The following is a 25,621-nucleotide window of genomic DNA, read 5'->3' as shown; positions in this document are numbered from 1 at the left end:
TCATGTCCTCTTGCTCAGTTATTTAAAACATGATATATCATATTTTACTTTTGTATGCAGATGTAATTATATTCTTGCTTGAGTACAATTTTTATTTTTTGTCCATTTGTGTTGGAGATTTGGAATCTGAAGGGCCCTGAGAGAATTACAGATGACATCAAGTTAGGGGACATGACTTCAGTGAAAACATATGATGCTTCTCGCTACTGTTGGATTTTCCTACTTTCTTGATTTCCTTGTTACGTGGTGATTTCTGGACTTTGCTCAGCTTCCTGGTTAACTTCTCTCTAACCCCTCGAATCTAACTCCATCACTTAGCATGATTCTGAAATTGTTTTCTTGAAGACCAGACCATTGTATTACCAAATATAAAAGGCTTACTTCAGCCTTCACATTTAAACAATTTTTTTAGCTTTTGATGTTTTTATCATATTTCATTTTGAAACTTGTTTCACTTGGTTTTTTGATCCTTCACTACTCTGGCTCTCCCTCTTTTCTCCCTATCTCTCCATTTGCTTTACTTGTCCTACTTCTCACATGTACTACTTATCTTATTGCTTAACATCAGACATTTTCAAGACATAGTCTCTGGTCCTCTGCTATGTAAAATTTTAGATTTAGGTGATAAAGAGTAATTGTACAAATACAGGGTAGGTATAGATGCGATTGGATACAGTTCCTCTTTTGATACATGTTTAAGTGTTATAGGTATATAAATTATTGCATTTCAAAATTGAAACAACCCTACTGTACCCCACACAAATCATAGGATATCTTTTAACTTCAACTTGTTTGATGGTAATACTGCTAAACCTGGGTATATCCAGAGGAGAAGACCTATTATAAGGAAAGGCCTCAAATCTCCTTGATAAGAAGAATAGTTAAAGAAGCTAGAAGTATTTACCTTGAGAATAAGGACCACAAATATGCTTGATAACTGGCTTCAAATATTTATATATGACCTGTATTTGAAAGAGAAAGACTTACTTTGTGGTGTTCCAAGTGACAGTGGTAGTGCAAATGGATAGAGCTTTTGAAATGAATTATTTGAGTTAGGAAGTACTGAATAATAAGCTTCTGTGATCCAACTATAAAACATATTGCTTTGTGAAAAAAGTTTCATGGCACTAAAATTAGAGAGGAGAAAATAATTTCTCATAGATGTTGCATTAATGCAACCTTGAATTAAATTACTTCTGTAATCCTTTGCCACTCAAAGTTCACTTCAGTTTCCCCTGGTTCTTTCAATAGCATGGCTATTCTTCTATTCAACTCACTCCAAATTTAAGTATAATTTTCATTTAATTTATTTTTATCTACCTCTTAAAGTAATACTTAAGAAAATACTTATTAATTCCCCAAATGACTTTCACAGCTTGCTCTGCTACTTTTTCTCAACTTTTTTTTTTCTCTCGGCTAGTGCAGTAGGCTGCTGGGATTTCCCCTAGTCCCCAAGCCTTCTCTACATTAAAAAAAAGTTGACCTGAGAGGCAAATGCCCATTAACATGATGCTCCGCACAGAGGGCTAGCTAAAAGCTCTGCAAAAACCTCTGCTTCACGGATTTACCTAACTCAGAGCTTTTTATTATTGGCTGCACTGTAATGTGATTACATTTGTAATGATTTTACTACATTTTCCTACTACATGTCTTCTTTCCATCTGTTTAAATTTATTTGTTTGCTTTCCTTTCCAACAACAAAAACTCCTAAGGTGTTGTTCCACATGTTCCAGGGACTCAATGGACCAACACTTTGGTGCTTCTAGTCTCAAGACTCCTGTTGCCCATGTTTTGAAATACTTTTCTTTTCTCTCTCCTTCTCTCTTTGGGAGAAAAACAACAGCAGCAGTAACAGCACTGGCGGTAATAGCAACTAGATTTCTTCAATACAAATTGGCACCTACCCTCTTGCAGAAACAGGCTAAAATATCTCTTAATTTATCATAATCTGATAAACTAAAATTTCAAGTGAAGACAAATAGGAATATGTCTGTGTAAAGTGTATACTCTGTCTAGAAGTAACTACATTTAGTCCCCATTATTCATGGATTTTGTATTTGTGAACTAGCTTAGTTGATAAAATTTATTTGTAATCTCCAAATCACTATCTGTGCCACTTTGGTGGTCATTGTGGACATGTGCAGAATGGCAGTAATTTTAAGTTGCGTGACTCAGATTCCTAGTTGAGGTTGAACACAGTGACACTCTGCCTTGTGGCTTCAGCTTTCATACTATAAACGTGGCCTTGTTATGATCCATTAATGCTACATTTTCACTTTTTTTCCCTTTTGTTGATGATGATGTTGTTTAAATAGTGCATGCAGAATGCTGAAATGCTGTCTTGTGTTCCTAAGCAAGAAGGCTGTGATGTGACTTAAGGAGAAAAATGTGTGTTAGATAATCTTTGTTCAGTCTTAAGTTATAGTGCTGTTGGACAGGGGCTCAATATTAATGAGTCTAATGAGTCAAATATACTATATATATGTATGTATGTGTGTGTGTACATAATAAGTTGTCTTTAAACTACACTACACAACACAAAGTGATCAGATGATGAAAATATTGTGACTAGAGTCTTGCAGGAACTTACCTGTATATTTTGCTTAGGAGCAATGTTTTTGTACTCACTGATTTATTGTTCACAGTGACTTATAGAGCCTAACTACTGCAAATATGAAGAATTGACCATACATTCTTTCTAATCAGTGCATGGGTAAAATACATCATACATATGGAAAGACATAATCAGCATTTTCTACTCCTTTAATTAATAATAAATGTAATTTTGAGCAAAGGAGTAGAAGAATGTTGACACACTTCTTTTGCCAACCAAATGTAAAGTCATGACATAATTCAAAAAATAAGCGGTGCACCAAGCTATGTGCAATCTGCCAAAGCTGAAAAACTATATTGGAATTAGCAAAATGAAGAAGTAGGAGAAAAACGAGGAGAGGAGGAAGAGAAGGAGAAGAAGGGAAAATATAGCTAAGAAAGTGGTGAGTCCAATAAATTAATGGGAAAAGCTAAAGATTGCCAAGCTGATGAAAATGAAAACTGTAGTTCAACTGGCAGAGAGGCTGAAATGACTGTGCTGTGTAAAGCTTGTGTTTCATTCCATTTTAGAGAAATGAACGATTTGGAAAACAATGTAATTACCACAATTGCACTTAGGGAAAGGAAACTGTCTTAAGAAATGTTTTTCAAGTTACCACTCCAGCTTTTCCTCACCTCCAAGTGTTTTAGTTCAAAGACTTCTATTTCAATTTCTAACACATGCTGACTCCCTCTACCCCCAACAACTGGGCCAAGATACGGAAACTAGAGGAAGAAGGAAAGGGGACTTGATGTGGTTGAACAGGGGCAGTTGCGCTGGAACCTGTATTGCGTCTACACTTTGTAGGGAAAGAAAGCAAGCACAGAGAGAAGGGGCTAGAAGGCACGCGAGAGTAAGGAAGGGATTGAGCAGTTGTGCAACTGCTGTGACAACAGCTTCTTAGCATATGAATTTCATGTTTTGAGTGCATTCTTTTCTAAATGTTGCCACCTGTAAGGGACTAGAATCTGCAGGTCATTGAGAGAAAAATGATATAATATTATGTTTGGTAAGTATTTGGATTGTTATGAACTGAAAAATCCTGGGTATAGCCACTTACCTTACTTCCTCCCATTCTTCCTAGTGAACCTTCCTTTCAATCAAACTTTTATTCTGTTAATATAATCTTGATAATTAAGTCATTGGAGTGTAAACGGGGTCTCTATAAGGGTGGTCTCTTTTCATAATTGCTGCAATGTGCCCTTGAACTGAAATGTCTCCTGGTAAATTATTTTTCTGACATCTGTCTGCACCATCTGAAATAAAGGGCCATTATAATAATTCTTCAGGTGTGTGAGGTTCTTACTTAAAGAAAAGGGGACTGGAATAATAACATTTTTCACTAATAATTAGTTTTCATAGTAGAATGAATGTGGAAAAAAGGTATTTTATGTCCAATGGATTTGGACTATAATATACTATGATGAATTTAGAGAGGGCAATACTCCGTGTGTTTGCCCTCATGAGAAGATATAAAAAGGATGAAGAAACTCTTCTATATTTTGGCCTTTACACATTTTGAATTTTATAAAGAAACTTTCCTCTAGTCTGTAGCAGCAGGTGTTTGGAAGGTACAGGACATAGTAAGAGTTAGAACCACTTGATATCAAAGAGAGCACAGAAGTTCCAATTTTAGTTAGGGATTTCAGACCTGGAGTGTCTGTGGCAGGAGCAAGCATTTTAGCTATTTTAACCTTCATGACTTGCTGTATGACTGAGTCTTGGTAGAAATGGCTCACCCAAGTTCAGTGCCATTCATTAATAATGATTGATTAGTTGACCTTCAAAACTACTCCCATTCAGCCCTAAGATGTCTCTGACAATAGCAGACTGCAAATGACAATAGCAGATGTTACACTGGTTCCTCTGCTAAGCAAACCAATGACGTGTCACATGAGAAGAATGCTTTAGGACATTGATCATGATTGATTTTAAAATGACATTGAATTAGTATGGACAATAGTGTCTGGAACTAAATATTATGCTCATCACATTCTGAAACCTGTGACCAAGATACCTGCTGTATATAGCTCATTTACCTTTGAATTCTCACAAGCAAACTCATTTCTGTAAAGCAGAATCAATACATATTGTTGACAGAATTATTTGAACATGCATATCTGTTTTGCATTTGTAGTCTTTAGAGGCAAAGTTATTGCATATGATTTCACTGAAGTAATCAACAGTATATGAGCTAACTGTAGCTAATGATACCACATTGTATATCAAGAACCTTATTGTCATTTCCCCCCCAGAATTTATTGGCTGAAATCATTCCTCATAGAAGAGTTTTTCCTTAGTAACTAATTCACTGGGATTTCTCTCAATTTGGAATTTTGTCTTTTTGACCAAAAGTTAATTTCCATTTGAACCTAGTTGAGATGTAACTTTTTCCAAACTTGCTGCCCTGTTCCTGACAAAGAGCCACTTGATCAGTTCCTAAATATGTCCTTCACCAATTAGATTCTATTAGATGCTGCCACATATTCACCTCACTTACACATCTCCGTGATGTCCCTGAAAGGAAGTGTAGGCCTATGTTAGTCAAATAATTTCTCACTGTGAATCCAAATGGCATTACAACTTAGTTCTCTAGACTGTGGCAGGAGTATTCTGGATGAATATAATAAGCATAATTTATTTGATGAAGGGGAACTTGTTATGTATTTGATGATGTTGACTCTGGCTGTCACTGAATGGCAATCATGATGATGATGATGATAATGACAATAATGATGATCATCTATCACTTATGGAAAACATTATATGTGCCATATTCTATATTCAGTTCTTTACATGCATAATTTTGTTTAATCCTCACATTAGCCATACCAGGTGATTTTTATTATCCCCATTTTCTAGACAGGAATACAAAGCTCATTGAGGCTAGGTAAAATGCCAGTAACATGGTGTTTTATTGTCAGATTTAGGTTGCTAGCCCATGTCTGGTTTATTTCAAAACCTCCTTTTAACCTGTACCCATTAAAAGACGTAGGGCGTCAAAAAGTAAAATTCCTACTTGGGCCATTCAAATAAATTAATGTGACTCAGGTGAGTGGAACACAACAGAAAGGGTAGATCCTCTGGCCAACTAGATTGTACTTCTTGAATTATAATGTGCACAGAGTTACCTAGGAGCTTGTTACATTTTCAGTTTCTGATTCAGTGTTCTGGAATGGGACCTGGTGCCGCAACCATTTGCAATGAGGATTCAGGATCTGGAGAAGGGGCTGCACACAAATGGATATACTAGACAAGAAATATAAACTTAGAAGGCATGGGGGAACCAGGCAGAGACCTACTCTCTAGTGGATTGGCTCTAGTTTGAATTTCTTTATATCAGAACCATTCTACTAGAAGTAGCCACATTAATCATACTATTAATTCTGTGAAAGACATGCGTGATTATGGGTGAGTTCAGGCGTTTGAATACTAATGTAAAACAAAACAAAAATTACCAGCAAAATTGCAAAAGCATTAGAAAGAAGAGAATCACCCACATCACCACTACTTTCGAATTCACGTGTATTATCTATCTATCTATCTATCTATCTGTTCATATATTTTAAATAGTTGCAATCAAAAAGCACCTGTATTTTTCCTGATTTTTTTTTCATTTAACTTCATATAATGATCATTGTTCCAGGATGGCCCATAGGCTTCAAACATATCATTTAAGCTTTGCTTAGCAATCAATTTGCTTGATAATGTTTTATATATTTAATAATTTTCTAATTATTGGGCCATTCATTTGTTTCTAATGTAATTATTGAAAAAGCCACATTGAATATATTCTCCTTATTTATGATATATATTTAATACATTTTATTTAAAAATCACACTTAAAAAATACTTGCCTTTTATGAAGAAACCAAGCAACTCAAGAAAGTATGTAGAAATTAAAGGAAATAAGCAACAAAGCCTGAGAATAAAACAATTACATGCCACCACTTATAACTAATTATTATATATATTATGAGACCTTGATGCCAGACATCATATTTTCTGTATATGTGCATAATATTAATACAAAGATAGTTATTTTTAATTTTTGTAATACTGGATTATAATTTAATTATTATAATCCAAAATTATATCTTATTTATAATATAAGTATTATACTTACTTTTTCTTAAATATTGAAAAAACAAAGGAATCTCAAGAAATTATTGTATTTCAAATAAGTATTACCACAAATTTTATAAGAGATCAATCTAACTAAGACTATGAAAAAACATTGAAATTAGAATCCTCATATTTTTCAGTTCTACAATTCAACTTTAAATAATTCTGATTGATTCCTCGCTATGAAAATGTAAATATTAGAACTTTAAACTACCACCCTAATTCCTACTTTAAAGTTCTTATTTTGTTAGTTTTTGTTTTTGCATAGTCAGTATTTATACTTTGCTGTGTTAACCATAATTCATATAACAGTATATTTATTTGTTTCATGTTTAAAATAAACAAATCTCACACCAAAAACATTTAATAGTTTTTTTTTAATTCTTGAGTCATTAATCAGATTTAGTTTTCCATTGTTATTCCAGGAAGGATTCTAGGTTTTGTATATTTGATGTTTCCACCTGTTGCTGCTACCTTTGAACAACATGTTGGCTGGGTTTCATTATCTTGGGTAAAAAGGCAGTTCCCACTTATCCTGTCATTGATGGTTGCTGTGTAGAAATTTGAGGCCAGTCCCAATTTTCACCCTTTTAAAAAATGCTCTATATTTCCTACTTTAATGTTTAGAAATTTATCCCACATTTACATCTGCTTATGTACAAAATTAGATATGTTTCAGATTATTGATAAAATTTTTTGTGATAGGAAAATGTTCCAAATGTTCATTGATAAGAGCTGGTTAAATAATCTGTATACATCCATATGCAATAGAATACTATATGGACAGAAAAAGATTGAAGAAGCTACTTAAGTATTGATTATACGATATTAGGGGTGGGGGGAAGATAAATACAAAATAAAAAGGAAAAATGGTATATAGTCTATGCTTCCTATTTGTAAGAAAGGGGAAAATAAAAAAAAATGTGCTTTTAATTGTATGCATGTGAATACAAAAATGCCAGAAGAATTATTAAGAAATTAAGGCAAGAGATTACATGTGATGAAGATGGGTGGTAGGCATATGGTTGCAGGGGTGAGAATCAGACTTCTTATTGTCTACCAGTTTTTAATTTGATATTAGAGTCATATAAAAACAAAATAGTAAAAACAAGTTTAAAAATACTGAAGACTCATTTCTCAGTATTTTATATTTATTTATTTATTTTAATTCATCTTTATTGTTGAACATCTTGCAGTTGTCCCCTTTTCATCCTCTGTATGGAATCGCACTGTATGGAAGAATATATTTGCCAATAAGAAATCTGATAAGGGATTAATTTCCAAAATACATAAATAACTCATACAACTTAACAAAAGGAAGACAGACAATCTAAATAATGAATGAGCAAAAGACATAAATAGATACTTCTCCAAAATGGACATACAGAAGGCCAAGAGACATATGAAAAAAACTCTCAAAGTCAGTAATCATCAGAGAGATGCGAATTAAAATGACAACCTCATACCTACTAGAATGGCTACCATCAGCAAATCAACAAACAAGTGCTGACAAAGATGTGGAGAAAAGGGAACCCTAGTACCCTGCTGGCGTTAATGCACACTGGTGCAGCCACTATGGAAAAAAGTATGGAGTTCCCTCAAAAAATTAAACATGGAATGGCCATTTGACACAGTGATCCCACTTCTAGGATTATACCCTAAGAATCCTGAAACACCAATCAGAAAGAATATATGAACCCCTTTATTCATAGTAGCTCTATTTACAATAGCTAAGCTCTGGAAACAGTCCAAGTGCCCATCAGTAGATGAGTGGTTTTCAGTATTTAAAGCAAGATCTGTATGACAGTTCATATGCAGATTTATTTATGATAACAGTTCTATGGATATAACATCTATTTTTAACAGCTCTTTGGCAAGTAGGAAACTCAGCTCCATATTCTCCACTCCACTACTATTACGTCAAATGTGGTGCTGCGTCTTCCCTTTTTTTTTTTTTTTTTTGATAAATCTCATGGTCTTGAGAGTCAATGGGAATAATTTATGTTCTGTGATGAAATCCTAAATAAGAATCAACTCCCCTCTGACTTTTGCCGACTCCCTCAACATTTCCGACAAATATTCATTGTTGATAATGGCTCTAGTCATGTTAACAATAAACAGAACGGATTAGGTGTAGCTATCATAAAACAAAGTTAGCCCCATGACTACCAACAGATGCTTTTTCAATATTGTATGTAGTCTTTAATAAGGAGAAAAATGGTGCCATTGATAGTAGGGCTATGAAACCTCTAGTATTTCTAATTAAATAATGGCCCTAATAAAATGTTTTGCCTACTATCTTTGTTGGATTTCTATCTTTTCTATTAAATAATAAAACACATAATATAGTATGAATATTTTATATGACCCAGGCATAATTAATGAACAAAACAAGGATTAAATATGATCCTTTTAAGAATTGTGCAGTGAATTTGGAGTTATAAAATTGACCTCAAATAATTATACAAATATATATATATATATATATATATATATATATATATCCTTAGAAATGGTATTATTACACCAAGAAATTCTTATGTGTTCTATATTATAATTTTTCATATTTATTTTTACTTTCTCTTTTTTTTATTACTATTTCTAAAATAATTGGGAGTGTTGAAATAATGACAAAGTTTCCTCATTTTGCTCTAGGAATGAACTTCATTATTATTTTTATTAGGAAGATTTATTGTCAGCTCTGTCTTGACTATGGGCCAGAGACAATAATCTGACAGGTTGGGCTGGAAAACAGAGGAAAGTTTGGTGATAGAAACCAGATAGACATTCTTAAAATAATCCACATGACAGAGGATGAATCTGTATGGAATTAGTCGCAATGAGGAGAGAAATGGAAGGAAGTTGAGATTGCTGTTTCAGGAACAGAATCTGTAGAATGTGGGGCTGGATTCGGGCAGAGGGCTGAGAAATCAGCGATAAGGGAGAAGATGATATTTTAGGATTAGTAGGGAATGAAAGACAAGAAAGACAGAAATATAAAATATGTCTCCATCTTGTTTTTAAGCTTTTGGAAGACAAGGGCTATGGGTTATTCATTCGTTTGTTCTTTCAACAAATATGCAAACAAATTTATAATATTTATTCAATGCCACACACTGAACTAGGTGTTAATAATATAACAAATTGGAAAGCCCAATTCCTAATTTTAAATATCTGCTAGATTAATAGAGTGAAAAGGATATAAGGAAATAATTACTATAAAATTATAATAAAACATCGCAAATGCCATAATAGAGAAGCAAGAGTTTCATCTCCCCCCATCTCTCATATTGCCAGTATTTAGGGGCTAAATAAGTGTATAAGTGTAAGTTATTGTTTGCCCTTTTTTTCACATTTGAAATAATGAATGAGAACTTTGCTAGATCTGGCTCTCAAGAATGGCCTGGTCCCCAATTAGTGACAGGCAAGGACAGTGTGCCATTTATTAGTGTTCAGAATAATGCTTATTTTTATTTTTTCTCCTCCTCGACAACAAAAGCATTAATGCCTTCATATTTTTTAAAAAAGGGAAATTATTTTAAATAATTTCTTTATAGGTGAGCATATATATGCTCTTCCCACAACCGCAAACTCTCACCACCACTAACGAGGAGGCTTGAGTAATTGTCAAGTGTCCTATCCTCTTCTAATGTAAACCTACTCTTACTGGTACAAGGTGCTCACCCCACAGACCTTGCTTGAAAAAGGAGCAGTTATCTAACTCCTGGCTTCACAGTGCATAAACACTGAAACAGTAGATAACGCCTTTCACTTTGGCATTATACAGCGATAGTTGATATTGACCATAAAGTTATATAGTCAGCTTGACAAAGGCTGGCCCTTGAATTCTTGGCCTGTTGATGCCAGCTACCACAGGTAACTGAAAAGCTGTGTGTGTGTTACTCTTACTTGCTCTGTATTCTAGTTATTAGTTTTCTTGAGTGACCTCTTGATGCCTGGATAGAATTAAATTGGAACAGTGTCAGAACTTTTTTCCAAAGAATGCCTCTTTTCCTTGAATGCCAGCTATAAGAAAAGAAAATATAGCCATTTGCGTTCCTTGGTAATGGAAATGAATGTAGGAAAGAGTTCTTTGGGACAGGTTTGGGGTTGGAGCAAGGGGTAAGTAGCCTGCCTCCAGCAGCTTACGTGCTAAAGACCAGTGTGCCCCAAGCAGGATGAAGTTCTGGGGCTTTAGTGGACTTGATTGATTTCTGGAACACCAGTTAAAAAACAACTGTTTCTTCAAGGAGAAACAGGGTTTTACAGCTGGAAAGAGGCTGTGGAAGTCTATTACCGATTAAACATCCTTCATAATTCCATCAGGGACATGAAAGGGAACAGATTGACAGGATTTTAGAACATTAAGATCCAGCAGAAATTGCCAGACCCTTTGTGGTTCTCATAATACAAGCAGAGCTTTTGTGAACCACTTGACAATGTCAAAAAGACTCATAAAAATTGTATCCAAATTTAGAATAAACTCCCTTCGAAAGCGTGAAGTTGCTTTGGTTTTAGTTAGGCGATGATGTCCATTAATTATATAGTTAAAGTAGACTTGGTGAGGTGACAGAGCTCCAGCCTTATCCAAGCTCTAACTAGCAGTTTTATGTGTTTAAGAGCAATTTATTGCTGACATGTGGTTAGGACTCTGGAAGAAAATAAAAAATAAAAGTTGTTTGATGATAAAAAATTAGGAACTGTTTACCTTGAACTGCACTGACTTACACTGAGTGGCCAGATTATTATGACCACCTGACGTTTGTAGGCAAATTAGCCGTACACTGCATCGTATGGATATAGAAGCCGAAGGCCTGTTCGAACACCTTTGCTGTCTGCAGTTACCAAGATAAAACGTCTCCAATTCGCACAGGAACACAAGGATTGGACAGTCGAGCATTGGAAAAAAGTCATGTGGCCCGATGAATCACGTTTCCAGTTGCATCAAGCAGATGGCAGAGTGAGAATTTCGCGGAAACAGCATGAAAGCATGCACCCCACATGCATGAGTACAACCCTTCAAGCTGGTGGGGGCAGTGTTATGGTTTGGGGTATGTTTTCCTGGCATGATTTGGGCCCTTTAATTTGTGTGGAACAACGTCTGAATAGCACAACATACCTAAGTATTGTTGCTGATCAAGTTCATCCTGTCATGTTGATGGCGTATCCCAATGGAGATGGCTTCTTCCAACAAGACAATGTGCCATGCCACGGTGCTTGTATTGTGCAGGAGTGGTTTCAAGAACATGAGGGAGACTTTACCTTGCTTAGGTGGCCCCCACAATCACCAGATCTCAATCCAATTGAGCATTTGTGGGACAAAGTTAAAAGAGCCATCAGGCAGCTGCTTCTACAACCATCAAATCTCACAGAACTGGACAGTGCTATTCATCAGGCATGGTGTCAGATTCCTCGCATCACCTTTCAACATCTCGTGGAGTCAATGCCAAGAAGAATCGCCGCAGTATTGAAGGCAAAAGGTGGCCCAACGAAGTACTGATGGGGTGGTCATAATAATCTGGCCACTCAGTGTATATGATAGCCATAAGACACATGCCGCTATTTAAACTTAAGTTAATGAATTAAAAATTTAGTTCCTCAGACACATTAGCCACATTTCACGTGCTCAATAGCCACATCCAGCTAGTGGTGATGGTATTGGGCAGATATAAAATGCTTAAATTTTTTTATTGGACAGCACTGAAGACCAACACTTTTGTATAGACCAGAGTTTCTTAAAATGTAAAAAAAAAAATACAATTATCCTTATTTTCTCTGTCTGTATTTTTAATTGTAAAAGTAATCTCATATTGCCTCTTCGAACAAATTTCTTCTGACATCTTTTGTGTGTAACACCTGTAGTGAGGCGGCTACCTCCACAATTCTATAAAAACCACTTGTATATGTATTTATTGATTTATCAAATAAAAATGGTAGTTATAGACTCTCCAACATAGTATAATATTATACATTTTGCCCACTCTTATCATCCCTCCCAAATTATATCTGTCAGATCTATTGAAAACATTTACTTTTACTAAAAATTATTAGGAACATACTCAATATGGACATTATGGTTATCATTATGAACATAATCTAATATTCCAATTTACTCAGGATTATATCACCTTATCTTCTATTTCTGATGAGAAAACGTGTGCCCCCTTTATTTTCCTCCACCTTTCTCCAGTTCAGTATCTTGTAATCTTGATATATCATATTATTATTTTAGATAATCTACATTCATAATACAAACACAATTTAGAATTTCAAATTTTGTCTATAGAGTCTAAAACTGAGGCAAAAAAATCAATGTTTGTATAATTATGATTATGTAAATTTTATTGATTATAGAATCAAGTAGTGTGAATGATGTTTAAGTGATGGTTGCATATTCCTCTGCTATAACCTATTCCTATTAATGGAAAATATGATTAACATACTTTTACTGAAATCTGGCTTCTTAATTATACTGTAGTTATTCTAGGTAATATTTGTGTTTCTATTCTAAATTGAGATGTTATTTACTTGTGTGGTGCAGAGCTCGCATTCTTTTGATTCCTGAGGTGTTTATTTTACTTTTTAAATCCATTCGATGTTTCCTTCTTTTGTAGATTTTTTTTTTAAAGTTTTCTGCAAAATATACTCACACAATTCTTTCCAAAAGGGTTTTTGGGTAGTACATATTCTGAGTCCTTGTATGTCTGATAATTTTTTCCCTCATATTTGATTAAATATTAGGATGAAAAGAGAATTCTAGATCTAATCATTTTTCTTAGGACTTAATATTGAGGTTGTGTTTTCTTTCAATATCCAATATTGCTTATGTCAGGCCTTCCAATTCTAGAACCCTCATGCATCTCTTTCCCTACATCTCAGGTGAGGTTCAACCTTATATATCTTCTGGTTTGGCAAACCCTGTCGTTTGTCAATTAGCAGAGTTGTTGATGTATGTGATAAGGACAGACCAAGGAGATGATGTATGTTCTATTTATGTCCTTTGGTAAATTATCTTGTTTGTGAGTAATGGGCCCTGAAAGCAATGCAGGATATGCCAATTACTTAACTCAGCAAGAACACTGTCTCCTTAGAAGTGATTTGTTATCTTTGGTCTTTGTTGTGTATTTCCCTGGTCTCTGCACATGGATTCCATGAAAACATATGGCGCATAAAATATTTTTGATTGTGCAAGAGGAGAGGAAATGCTTCATCTCAAAATTCCCCACAATGAAAGCTTTTCTCTATTCAGGAAAAGATGGGCTTTGATAAATGAACCTTCTGGGAATGGATTTTAACAATAAACCCATCATGGAAATCAGAGTTACAAGATTTGTTGCATAAGAACTTTGTCTGGCTTATTCTGTTATTTAAGTCAAGACTATCCCATAAAATTTTAGGAAGTGGTCTTTTGGATATTCCTAAGGATACTAAATGAAAGAAACCAAATGATTTCTTTTGATAGGTCATTTCTTTTAGCCAGAACAATCTCCTTCAATATATGTTAGCATTTTATGTAAGGGAATGAATAATAAAAATCTACACTAATGGAACCTTTCTCAATTATATGCACTGAAAAATTCACAGTTTGCTAGAGAAAATGAGTATTTAATATTTTGTTTCTGGGCATAACTTAAATAGAGGAAGTCAAATAGATTTATTTTTTATGGTATCTGTGTGGGCTACTAAAGGGGAAAAGTGGAAGAAATATTGATGACATTCAGTGAAAAAAAAAAAAAAAAGTAGAATGTCAGGAAGCCAAAACAGACTATGTCAAAATTAATGTTAATGGCTAGAATAATAAGTAGACTATTACATGTTCTCTAATCTTTATTCATGGAAGATTGAAAAACCCTATTACATATTATAATTTATAATCTACTATGGTATAGAAATGAGTAAAAAAGGTACTGATTAATGAAATAACTTACATTATTAGTATCTTACTTTTGGCCCAAATTTTAAAGACATTTATTTTGTTCCCATAGCAAGCTTGTTAGTCAGGGCATGGTACAATTATAACTTTTAAAAGAGGTTAATTGATTTGCCCAAGGTTAAATAGCTCATCAGTTGAAATACTAGTGCCAGAATCCATATTATTTGCTCCCAATTTACAGTTTTATTATAATTGTTATTTCTATTCAAACCCCACCCCAGCAAAGAGGGAAAACTAAAGAATTCATACTCATATGAAATAATAACATGACAGTGTAGTGCTCAGCAGTTATGCCAGTGACAGACTAAGGGCATGACGGCACTGGATTCTATAGTCAGAGCAAACTTAAGGAAAGCAGAGCACTTGTGCTGGCATTTAAAAGTGATCTCCTTTTATGGATTCTGGTGCTAGCACAAAGTATACCTTATCTGTGAGACTTTTTGTATAGATTGACTTAGAGGCTTTTATGGAGGTGGCTCAAAAAAATTGTTTTTTCAATATGAAAATTTCAGAACATGTTCCTCTTATCAATCAATATATTAAAGTATAAATATAATAATAATGCAAAGTGGTCACAATGCTATCCTATATAATAAAGAGGCAATATGCAAATTGACCATCACTCTAACACACAAGATGACCGCCCCATATGGACACAAGATGGCTGCCACAAGATGGCCAGCAGGAGAGGGCAGTTGTGGGTGATCAGGCCGGCAGGGGATGGCAGTTGGGGGCAACAAGGCCGGCAGGGGAGGGCAATTAGGGGCTGTTGGGCCAGCAGGGGAGGGCAGTTAGGGGTGACCAGGCCTGTAGGGGAGGGCAGTTGGGGGCGACTAGGCTGACAGAGGAGGGCAGTTAGGGGCAACCAGGCTGGCAAGGGAGGGCAGGTAGGGGTGACTGGGCCAGCAGGGGAGGGCAGTTAGGGGCAATCAGGCCAGTAGGGGAGCAGTTAGGCATCAATCAGGCTGGCAGGGGAGTAGTTAGGGGGTGATCAGGCTGGAAGGCAGAAACAGTTAGGGGCAATCAGGCAGGCAGGCAGGCGAGCGGTTGGGAGCCAGCAGTCCTGGATTGTGAGAGTGATGTCTGACTGCCTGTTTAGGCCTGATCTCAGTTGAACATCCCTCAAGGGGTCCTAGATTGGAGAGGGTGCAGGCTTGGCTGAGGGATACACATTACCCCTCCTGAATTTTGTGCACCAGGACTCTAGTTTAATATAGGAAGAGATCTTTTTGTGCACCAGGCCTCTAGTTTAATATATAGGAAGAGATCTTTATCATGTTTATCTTTGTGTGAATTTTTTAGTTAAGACATAGAAAGGCATATATTAAAAAATGTAAAATAGACTACATGTTAATTTGAAACTTTGTGTAATCAAAATGACATTTAGGTCATGACCAGGTGGCTCATTTAGTTGGAGCATCAACCCGTACACCAAAAGTTTATGGGTTCAATTCCTGGTCAGGACACATACTAGGTTGTGGGTTCTATTCCCTGGTCATGGTGCATGAGGGAGGCAACAGATCCATGCTTCTCTCTCACATCCATGTTCTCCCTCTTCCTCCCTATCTTTAAAAACCTTGGATGAAGATTAAAAAAATAAGCATTTAAAGGAAAAAAGACAATTGATTCAAATAATATACTTTTATAGATATAAATGGCATATGTATGTCACATTCATTTATGAGTATCGATTAGTATAAAATGTTTATAGTGTATAAAAATAAAACATTATAACCAAATTTAGGAAAATTGGGCAAAATATTTAAACATGAATGGCTCTAATCATGGTAAAATATATTTAACCTTATTAGTAGTTCTAGAAATTAAAATAAAAACTATATCATTTTTTCATATGTCATATTGCCAAAAAGTTTGCAATATAACATGTTTAAGAGGCCATTGGGAAATAACTCAATTATTATAAGTTGTATAAATTGCTACAGCTACTTAGAAAAACAATATAGCAAAATATACTGAAATTGAAAATGCACATACCTTGACCTAGCATTTCCATTTCTTAGGATATTCTGCAAAGAAACTTCCATACATTTGGACAAGTAGACAATTCCAGGGAGCTATAGTCTAGTATTGTTTATAATAGAAAAAACTTGGATACCACACAAATATTCATAATAAATTATGGTATAATCATTAACTGGGATATTATATACAGCAGTTAAATATCCTAGACTATATCTAAAATATTTAACTTAGATTTGCAAAATATAAAGTAGAAAGAAATAAGATATACATAGTATAATATCATTAATACATTTAAAAAATTACATGAAGTAAGTTTGTGTAATGTTTCTGGATACCTACTCAGGTAGTCAAAGTATAAAAACAGGTGCAAGTTATTTATATTGCTTATGATGGATCTGAGAGAATGGGAGATTTCAGGTTGGTCTATGATACCTTATTCTTAACCCCCCTGCTCCCCTCAAAACCTTTGAAACCACTAATGTTTTGTCTTAATATTACTTTTTTTTTGACTGTGGATTCCTTAAGTATTTTTAGTTAACAGCATAAAGGAAACATTGTTTTACTCTGGATGGCAGAAGAGGCCTCAGGTTACAGAAAAACCAGCCCTTTCCACCCTCAGGATCTGAGTGTCCCATTGGATAGCATCTCCTCTCCTAGCGCCCAGGAGCACCACCTGCCAATTGCTACATTGTATGAAGAAGGCATATTTCTGATCCTGTGTCCTTGATTACACATGGGTTGTTCATAAGTGTACCTCTTCCCTATTGTAGACAGTGGACTTTTAAATTTCTTTATCTTCTCATTTTAAGTTTGCGCTACCTTTCTCCTCTGTCACAGTTTAGTGCCTTATGAAAACCTGATATTTTCTCTAGGCAGACCTCAAACTGTAGCACCTAAGGAGCTAATTAAATGCACCAACTTTTACTTTACTTTTCTATCCATAGCCTATGTCCAGGTAAACTACCGGGCTCAAATCTAGGCATGGTTTAGTTTTCTGGGTACATCTGCATGCTGAACCCAAAAATGACCCTGAGGCTAAACAGTGTTTTACAGGGTGTCAGCACTGCATCGGGGTTACTTTGTGGGCTCTGGGATAAGACGGTTTGGCTCAACCTCTGACATTAAACACATTAAACATGTTACTTAATCACTTTAAACCTCAATTACCTCATCCGTACAATGGGGATCATAATAGTAACTGCCTCAAGAATTGCTGTGAGAATTAAATGAGTTGCTAAGCACTTACTGGTGGTCTTAGTGCATGGCATACATTCAATCAATGTTAATAATTATTTGTTTGAAAGCTTGGGGATGCTAGCATGGTGTGGTATGGTATTGACTGTATTCATGCTCACAGTACTTGGTTAGTTGTTCATTCCTTGTAACTAAATCACCAGAACATATTCAGACTATGCAGCTCTAATAGCGACAAATGAACTAGGGATACTTTTACACACAGTAAGATGAATACGGAGGAATAAATGACATTGAACAATTAAAACAACAAATTCCATGCAAATGAGTGCCTTCAAAATTTTTCCAAAGCCTAATCATTTTATTTTTTTCATAGCAATGCAAAGTTCTGCATTTATCGCCTGAGGGGATTCCTGAAATGCATTGTTCCACTCCAAAGGAGCCTAGGTCTCTGAATAGGACATTAGAAACCTGATTTCAACAGATTGAAAACAAGATGTGACAAGCAGTTTGACACTGGCCCTCAGCTAATTTCCGCTATTTGTAAAGGGGCACATCTGAATGGAAATAGCTCTGCAGAATGGATCGGTGTATAGTTGAGGCCATGTCAGTCCACACATAAAACCACAGCACGGGGAAAATAAGCAGCCATTGATTTCCTGTGAAAGCCCGCTGAGCCTGGGGAAAGCAGCCAATGTGGGGCACCAGCTGCTCCCTGCTGGAAATCCTTTGTGGAAGGGTATGCGGAATGGGAGAGCGCTAGAGAAAGCTGGTGGATGTGAAAAGGAAAACACACACATACACAGACACACACCAGAACTCAGGATGGAAGGGGTAGGGATGCCTGAGCCAGGCTTCATTCCTCAAACTAAGCATGATTCTTTCTCAGAAAATGAAGGGGGTGGGAGAGCCGCTCCAACAAACCCTACCTTTATTTATGCAACACGTTGGGAACCGTTCCAATGGGAATTTCTCATGCTCTTGCACGTTCCCTGAATTCTGTTGGTGAGTTCTTGTTTTCTTTAAACTGCTCTGATCTAATAAGTATTTGCCTCAAAACCGGAACAAATACTCTGTGTGATTGCAAGTCCTCATTTACATAATTGCATTATGACAATCATTTTAGAAGAATAATAAATGAGGCATATTTTGATGTTGGCTGGCTCTGATGCAAAAAATACTCCCAGATTCCTTTCTGAGCACCTCCATGATAATTTTGCTGAGTTAATGAGACTAAAAATCTTTTGCAACTTTGGGCAGTGGGCAATTATTCCTTGTTTCCAACTCAGACACTCCAAGAAGTGTGTCTTACAATGTAATCAAGTATTCATAAAGGTGTTCCAAGAAAGTACTAAACAATAAGTTGATGTCCTTTGAAGTTTGAAATATTTGGCAGTGTTTCTCCTTTATGAATGTTAGCTGTGAACATTGCTATGGGGGAGAAAACAGCATTTTCCCCAAAAAATGTTTAGTTACCTGCCTAAAGGGTCATTGGGAAAATATGGATTATTCCAAGAGATGGAATTGGTCTATGATATAAATAGCAAGCCATTAGAGAAAAATACATTTTAAAAAATAAAAAATAAGACAGCTTATATAAGAATATTTAAGACGTGTTGAATTTTGCTATATTTCTATTTTTAATGGTGTGCAAATAAGTTATTTCACTAATAAATTTAAGAAAGTTATTTGTAGGTTAATTATAGGATTTTTTAGAAATAGAGGCAATTTTTAAATTAAAGTATTTTTATTTGTTTGTATCTTACCAATAATAAATGTCATTTCTCTTGAAAAAAATGAGCCAGAATTTAAAATTTTATTTAAAACATAAAAAGTTAACTAAGCAACTTACTAGTATAAACAAATTTCCTTGAAAATATATAATATACAGTGCTTTTTAAGACTCAGGGTCAATCAACCATCTGTATCTAACATGTTAATGACAAATTATTACTCATTTTCTTCAAGAGACCTGCCACATCTCTGTATGGAAGCTTTTTTATAATATATTTATAAAATATAAATTGGCCATTTCACTAAAAATATTTTGTAATGCAAACGTTTCATTAAATCATCTTGGTTTTCTTACTAACCCATGCAAATAAGTCAAATTTATCTGATGAAATATCACGGTCACTTTCACATGTTTCTCTCTTTTTATCCCATTTGACTTGAATTCTCCTTTCTATAATTCCCTTCCTCAACCCTTATTATATTTAATGTAGAGACATGACATGCCTGCAGGTGCTCCAGGAGCTGGGAATTGTCTCCCATTCCTAGCCCTGCAGAGGCTGAGCAGAGCCAGCTGCATCATTGATAATGCAGGGAAACATTGATTGCCCAATGTGCTATGAATAAATACAGCTTGATCATAGGTCCTATATCCATAGTGTGGATATTGACTGAATAAGGCAGGTTTTAGAGATCAGCTGGTGGCTGTGAATCCTAGAGAACACAAGTTTTGGCCAATAACCAGAGACCACCACTAAACAGATTGCAATTTAGCCTTTAAATAAAATTAAAGTGCCATTTTATAGTCTCAATCAGCAGAGTAGGAATGGATCTTAATTCTTTTTATTCTCATGTTTTATATCCTGTTAGTTTGCAATTAATGGATGATTTTAACCATGGGGTATACAGGCTATTTGAAATCCTGATTCTAAGAAGGTCAAGAACTTCCTATGGGCTGCAAAGAGCTGAATTCTGTGAGGTTTGGTTGTTGCACCCACAGCATGAAATGGAACAGTTCCCACATCAAAGTTATATCGACAATAAGGGGAGGTCAAAAGTCTGACAGTAATTAATTAAGAGCCAGCATCCTCCCCAATAATCTGAAAAAAACAACAACAACCCAATATACTTTCCCTAGAAATACTCATCCAAAAGAGTAGTATTTTTATAATTCACCAAATATCTCAATAATAACTCATTTTAAAAATCCATAATTACCATTTCTTTTTTCTTTTTAAATTTTTATTTATTTTTAACACAATTTTTTCCATCACCATTTATCTCCTCTATGCCCTCTTGTATTCTGCCCCCTACAATCACTACACACTACACTGTTGTCCATATCCATGAGTTTTCTTTTTTTTTTTTTGCTCAATCCCTCCACCACCACCCCAACACTGCCACCCCCAGCAGAGTTACCAGAGCTGTCTGCCTGCTTTCTATCCATGGATCTATCTTCAGCCATTACGCCCTGAATGCACCTGATCTCATCTTGTTTATTTCTTAACTAGAGGCCCAGTGCACCAATTTGTGCACAGGTGCGGGCTGGCCAGGGGGAGGGGTCACGGGTGGTTGGTGGGCCAGCCCCGCCCCCGATCAGGGTGTAGAGGGCCAATCGGGGGTGGGGCCAACTGGGGGGAGGGTCCCCAGGCAGTTGGTGGGCCGGCCCCGTCCCCTGGTCCAACTCTGGGTTGAAGGGACAATTTGCATATTACCCTTTTATTATATAGGATGCATCTTCAATATTCCATGTATGATTCTTTTTATTCTACTTGAAAACTATACCTAAAGTTCCCTTAGATACCTGACTGCTAGTCTTGAATTTTTTCAGACGATCTTGGTCTGAAAATATTGTTAGTGCACCTTCTTTGTCAAAAGGCATTTTCTCAAGTAAAGGAAAATTTAGATAAACAGTTATTTTCTGGCAGCAACTTAAGGATATCAGCCTTTCCTCCTAGCCCAGTACAGCTGTGACTCCTAAGTGACAGCAGCTTCTCAATATCTCAGAAGTGCTGACAAAAGTAACCTTGAAACCATGGCTAATGTGCAGCTTGAATCCTTCTCCAGATCTAGGCCAGTAATTCTTTGTAAACTTACAGCTTTCTGCAGCCTTAAATAATTTTTAGTTCTACCTAACTTTTATAGTTGTCTTTAGTGAATGTGCCAACCCAGTTTCTTACTCTGCTATTACAGAAGTTGTAGTTCCAAGTTAAACCAATCCCCATTTAATGGACCCAAACACTGTGCATATATTCAGTTAATGTTAGTGTGCAGTTTTTTTGCTTTTCTAAAGAATGTCTCAACTTATTCAATTTCCTTAGAATTTTTAAATGCTGTATTATATTTTTCACATGCCTTTTAATATTTCTTCTGATTTCTGGCTTCATCTAATTAGAATAATAATTTTTACTACCTAGTTTTCCTTACATCCATCTTCAGGTTACTAAATGACTTAAACTGCTCATCAGGGAGAATGTTTTCAGAGCCACAAAACCATAACATTGGTGTGGGCACTTGATCATCAAGAGATAAAAATAAAAAAGGAACTTAATGAGATAGAAACCAGTAATGATATTGGGATGATCAATATATTAAATATTGATTCTTTAAAAAGCTAATAAAACAGACATAGCCCCAGAAAGATTACTCACAGAAAAAGTGATTCATATATAAAAAATAGTAAGAATTTTTAAAAAGTAGGTACAGGTGATGCAGAAGTTATAAAGAAAAAAGTAGAAATTATGAACACTTTTTTATGCCAATACATTTGATGATTTGGATGAAATTAATATATTTCTAGGACAGCATATCTTGTCAAAGCTGATTCTGAAAGAAATATAAATTCTGTATGCATTACTTAAGACTTCCCATACAGAAACCAAGAATCTAAAGGTTTAAAGACAAGTTATTAATATTCTAAGGAAACAATATTTTTAATCTTATAGTAATTCTTTTTATTTTATAATCTTGAAACGAAACTTAGAATTCTGACAAGTATTGGTGATGAGGAGGAGAACTGGAAACTATTAATACAATGCTACTGGAAGTATATACACTAACATATATATTTTGCAAAAGCTGAACATGTGCAGTTAAATTCCTAGCTATATATTCTAAGTAGAGCTTCTTCAAATCTTATGAACTTTATATTGGGACCTTGTACACACAGCTGCATGGAGATAAAGTGTCATAAAACAATCATTACTCTTATTATATCTAATGCTTTAATATTTTTAGTTCTGTTCTATAATATTTTCATAAAAATTTGGTTACATATTACTAAATTGATTTCATATTTCATTGATTGTTTTCAAATCTCATTTTGAATAACAGCACTAGATTAACCTGTACTAAAGAACATTACATGTACAAAATACTATTAATACCATTTATCAAAATAGCAAAAATATGCAAAAAATTCCAAATGCCAATCAATAATTAGATATGTAAATAAATGCTAGATAGCTATATAAATGGAACATTACAAATCAGTTTAAATGATATAAATACCATTGCACACATCAATAAGAATGAATCTTAAAATATAATACTGAGTTAGAATAGCAAGTAATAAGAGAACACACATTGAATAATTCCATTAACGTCAAGTGTAAAAACAGATAAAAATAGGTAATAAGTGGTATAAGAAGCATGAGTTCCTTAAAACATTTTCCTCTTATAGTTTTGAGATTTCAAAAATTCTAAACACAAAGTTTGATTCCACAGGTTACTAAATTACTACAAATTTAATTCATATCCTTGCAATATTTCTTATTTTAAAGCTAAAAGTATGTAAGAAAGAGTGGGACTTAAAAAATTGGGATGTAGATGTCTTAACAGATTCCATGACGGAGAGCTAATTATTTTAGTTACAATGTTTAGTATCTTGATGTTGAGCCAACGAACACTCAACAATTTCAGATGATAAAATCATTAGTATGAGATAAATGAAAAAAGATAAGGAGAATATATGGCTAACTTCATATCTTCCGCATTATTTATGAATTCCTGGCTTTAGTCTTCCATTAATTGTTTGCAGATATCTACTATCCATGTTTGTTTGTTTTTGATATATTTTTTATTGATATCAGAGAGGAAGGGAGAGGGAGAGAGAGAAACATCAGTGATGAAAGATCATCATTGATCGGCTGCCTCCTGCACGTCCCACACTGGGGATCGAGCCCACAATCTGGGCATGTGCCCTGACCACAGAATCGAACTGTGACCTCCTGGGTTATAGGTTGGTGCTCAACTACTGAGCCATGGCTGGCTGGCATACCCATGGTTTTAATATGTCACTTCACAACAGATTTTGAGGAAGAGATGGTACAACAAAGTTATAAATGAAATGTTAATAATGCTTGTTATTAGCAACAATTTACTCACCCCTATTTAGGTATTAGACTTCTTGACCTCTTAGAAGGTTTTTCTGAACACGATTGAATACCTAAATAAGGCATGAGTATAGACATAAAAACAAAAATTTTTAAGGCTTTCTAAGACCAGCAAGGTGAGTTCACCTGTGTGTTGAAGAAGTGCCCATATCACTTTCTGCCATGTAGAAAATGATCCCAGGGTCAGAAGCAAGCTGATCTTTGTAATACATTGGAGGTCAGAAAGGGAGCCACAAGGACAGCAATTAGGATGCATGTTGTCCCCTTAGTCTCAGTAAAGCTATTAATGTGTATTTGAAATTTATATTTCTGAGAATAGACTGCTAGCCATATCTTAATTGGACTGTATTTGTTTTATGTTTTGTATTTCTGTGTGGGTGAACATCAATGTCGGGTCCTTGAGGGTGAGGTCAGGCCAGTTGCAAGATGACTGGCTTGGTGTGTCAGAAAAGTTAACTGGAAATAGCCACATAAACCTTTAATGTCATTGTTTCAAAGAAACCAAATAAAACTAAATTGTACATAAATGTCGACTGTGTCATGCTCATCTCTGTGCTTAACCTTGGCAGTGAAAAAAAAATTGGATATTCTGATTTACCACTGTATAAGAAATATATAAAATAATCATAAGGTAGAACAAAAGCCTGAGAGAAGCTCATAAAAAATTGATTTTTTTCTCTCTGTTAGCTATCACTTTGAAATATGAGCCCCTCAGTGAAATATTGATGGATAGCTTTTTCAGTCATATGGTCATTGAAGACAATGATATCAGGAATCATAAGAATTAAAACTTAGCTTAAATTTTCTGTGCCCTTTTTTCTCTGCTCAAGAATACATAGTATATTTCATCAATATTTTTTCCATTAATAGAGAATGCTCCCCTCTTCTGATCTTACATCATCTCTCTGAATAATATATCTAATGTGTGCCCTTAACTCTTCCTACTCATATTGCCTGCTCCCAAATAAATCAGAATGTAATTATAAATTTTTGAGAATTTTTATCACATTTATATTTTCAGTGCTCAGCATAGTGCTTAGTATAAAGCAGGTATTCAATAAATATCTACTAACATAAAGGTCGGCAAGCTTTTTTCTGTAAAGTCCAGTTTGTAAATATTTTAGGCTTTGCATGATCTCTGTCACAAGTACTCAACTCTACCTTTGTAGCAAGAAAGCAGCCCAAGACAATACATAAATGAATGGGAATACCTGTGTGCTAGTAAAACTTTATTAACAAATACGAGAAATTGGCTAGATTGGCCCATGAACTGTTGTAAATTGTTAGTAACAAAAATAACTCCTTAACTTAAAGAAAGAAAAGATCACGTTAGTAATTTAAATATTTCAGGTTTAATTAAGGAAAAAAATAAAGACAAGAGGTGGTGATATAAAAATGTCAGTTTTCTGGAATGATAATCTCAAAATTCAATAAGGTATATTTTGCATACTCAAAGGCAGGATGCCTAAGTAGTGATAACTAAACACTGAGCAGATCCACGAGCGTTGATGGAGAACATTAATCTATTTCTTGAGAAGAGAGAGTTTATATGCTATTAAGGTTTTTTTAAAAAATATATTTTTATTGATTTCATAGAGGAAGGGAGAGAGAGGGCGAGATAGAAACATTAGTGATGAGAGAGAATCATTGATAGGCTGCCTCCTTCAT

The sequence above is a fragment of the Cnephaeus nilssonii genome (assembly GCF_951640355.1).
Source record: "Cnephaeus nilssonii genome assembly, chromosome: 2".
Lineage (NCBI taxonomy): Eukaryota > Metazoa > Chordata > Mammalia > Chiroptera > Vespertilionidae > Cnephaeus > Cnephaeus nilssonii.
Note: the sequence above shows the minus strand (reverse complement) of the source record.